Consider the following 3465-nt stretch of genomic DNA (forward strand, 5'->3'; position numbering starts at 1 on the left):
ATTTTTCTTCGGCCTAACCTTAATCTCATGCAAGGCTAAGACCAATCTTAACTAAACACGACAACACTCCAAACAATCCTGATATGCTAGTATGAACCTCTAACATAAGATGCGAGGTGTGGAAGAAAGAAGTACCTAAATGCCTCCTTGCTTCGCTTATGAATAGCGTCTTGTATACGCGTGCTCAGTGTGTATACACTGAATAACTTGAATTAATGGAAGTTTGAACTAACCTGTGGAAATCGGGCAGTTCAGAGTAGAGGGCGTAGGTCACACTCAGAATCAGCCTAGGTAGGGCACAGGTAGCGCTCAGGTCCAACTCGAGCTCCAGGCGCTTCAGCGCGGGTGGTGCTCAAACTTTGCCTTGGCAAGGCGCGGGTCGCGCTCAGGTAAAACTCAAGTTCCAGGCTTTTCAGTGCGAGGGGCGCTCGAGTTTTGCTTTGGCAAAGCGCGGGTCGCGCTCAGGTAAAACTCAAGTTCCAGGCGCTTCAGCGCGGGGGGTGCTCGAGTTTTGCCTTAATAGGGCACGAGTCGCGCTCCGTGTATTCCTACAAGGAAAAATTCAGTTCTAAAACAAACAACCACAATTAGAATCAAACACGGGTGGGTTGGTTATGGGACTTTGGAAGACTAACAATTCTAAAGAAAACAATATTAAAGGGAACTAAGACGGCAGCGGCGCCATTTGATAAAAGTAAAATGATAATTTTACTCACGAATAAATGATAAAACTCAAACGTAAGTAAAACTAAGACTGAACTTGTACTAGATTTATCAAAGATTTCTACTCTCGATTCTATCGAAATAGAGTTGGAGTAAAAGATTCGTTCCACTCCTAGTTCTTTAGTATTATCGCGTTTTCTAATATTATCGGTCCTAGCCAAAGTTAATGAGAGTAATGAGGGGAATTTATACTACGATGGAAATGATGCTAACAAGATACGAATAAATCAACTACGAAATGCTAAGTTGATACTAGATAGAGAATTAGGGGGGATTGATTCCACCTTAACTCGACTTAATTTACTAACGAAGAATCGTCGTAATCCAAATTGAACTGCTTTCACATAACAATTGGTTCTTTCTAATCCCTAGTTGTTCATGGTAATCTCTACCAACTAACATCTAGCATGTGAAACAATCAAACCCATTCTCATGGTGAACTAATCGTTTTCTAGAATGGAATGGAAATCACGACTATTCTACGCTAACACAAATCAAGCTTCATCAAGGCTTCTTCAACCCCCTCTAATGGAGGTTTAGCCTAGAATCATTAAAATATCATTTCCAATTGAATTTAAACAAGACATCATAAAAAGATTCTAACTTTACTAATATAAAGTTTCTAATCAATAATTCACAACTAAATTAACACTAAGAAATGATTAACAACTAAGATATGAATTTAACAATACTAAAAGTAAATAAGAATTTAATCACTAAACTAAATTAGAATTAAAAACTAATACTTTATTATAAAACTAAATATGGAATGTAAAAACTAGATCTAGAAACAATAATTTAAAACTAATTAATGGAATGTAAAACTAGATCTAGAATTCTATGCTAATGGCTACCTAATTTTCTACTTCCTTAAGAGTTCAGTCTTGTGTGTTCAAATGGGGGAGACAAGATCCACAATTTCGTGCATGGGCTGAGGAGCCATGTTTTGGGCCGGAAAATCGAGCCCAAAACCCAATCTCTTCAGTCCACAGACCCCTTTCCAGCTGAATTTGACTTCAGCAGACTTTTCGTCTACTTATGCTCTTTTGATTTGGTCAAGTCTTGGACCATTGGAAAGCTCTTTCTGAGCTGGTCATTTTGACATAAGGTAGGACCAATTCTGAGGTCTGAGCCCAAAGATACGGTCTTCAGAAGTTCTACTGACTTTTGTGTGCTGTTTCTGCCCGCGTTGACTTTGACTTTTCAGCTTTGACCGGGCTTTACAAAGGCTTTTTCTCCTTGAATCTTGGCCTTTCCTCATAGAACTTCTTAGCAACCAACCCTTGCTCCTTTATCTCGCCAAAGTGACATATTTCTGCACATAATTGACTTCAATGCCTGAAATACATAAAAGCACGTAATCAGCATTAACTCTTATTTATTACTCGCATAATTGGTCTAAAAGTATTATTGTTAAGGGGTTAAAACTACAGTTTTGGGCTCTTATCACAGGTAAGTTAGGATAACATGTGAATATTCTAGCAGCCAGGTCACCTGAGAGAATTGAGGGAGGTTGTCCGTGCTAGCACGTTCCTTAATTAGGCAACCTCAATCTTTCAAGTTTCCTAAACACTGATGGAATAGGATGATGATTTATGATGGTGTATTATGTGGGGTATTATTAAGATGATTAAGATGAAATTTTAATTATTAGTATTTTTTTTTTTTTTTTTACGTAATTAATGTATTATGGAGACGTGATTACGAAACATACAATTAAAAACAATAGATGCCAAAATAGAAACTAAACATACAATTAACACAAGCTAGTTTTACACATAAAGTCTACACATGCAAATCTATATTATTTATATGTGAATAAAATTATGTCCTACGCATGCAATAATCTATAGTTACCGATATGTGCAACTATATGTGAGCTAGGGGAATGTCGAGAACGAACTCATGCAAATGAATACCGTGTACGTGAATTGATGTAACATACACATACAAAAATATTTTAAGCAGGTGGTTTGAAATTACGTATACATCCAAATATATTCGAATCATATTAATCGTATTAACGTGAAGATGTAATGACGAACCACAATTACATACAAAGAGTTCTCATGCCAACACACAAACATGAGAGATAAAATAGGTTATAGCAAACAACCAAATAATATCCTCGACAAGGTTTGAGGAGTTTAAGAATTCGAAACTTGGCGTCCCGCGATTCCTCGTATAACGATCGAATTAACTCCCGAGCTCGTGAACTTACTGGATGGTGTATAAACAAGACTAGAGAGTCCAAAATAGCACTGAGAAAGAAAGTGGCATGTACCTAAAAACCGGAGTGTTGATACTCCAGGTTAGTCTCGCGCGATACTAATTTAGTCTCATCCGAGACTCTTTTATCAGTTCAGTACTTCAACTTCCTACGAAATACTTAGATTGTGCTAATAAAAATAAACAATATATGGTTCACAGATATATGTTAGTAGAAAAAGTTAGTGCAAACAGGTACTTAACACGTTAGTATTGCAAAAGAAATGGAAATCAAAAAGATGAGGGAGTAGGGGAGGGGTTTTTGTTTGATGTATTCCAGTTATTACGTTTAAATGTCCAGAGTCCTTCAACGTGTAGCGGCACCATTTAATAGATCGTTCATTTCATGCTTTGGTTTTATACTTAAGTCTGAGGTCCACAGTCCAAAGTCCAAAGTCCAAAGTCTGTATAGTCAAGTTACCTTACTCACGTGGGTTTGGTAGGATAGGTCGAGTAAGGGATCGTCCAAACCAT

Source organism: Coptis chinensis, chromosome 8 (genome assembly GCF_015680905.1).
Source record: "Coptis chinensis isolate HL-2020 chromosome 8, ASM1568090v1, whole genome shotgun sequence".
Taxonomy (NCBI): Eukaryota; Viridiplantae; Streptophyta; class Magnoliopsida; order Ranunculales; family Ranunculaceae; genus Coptis; species Coptis chinensis.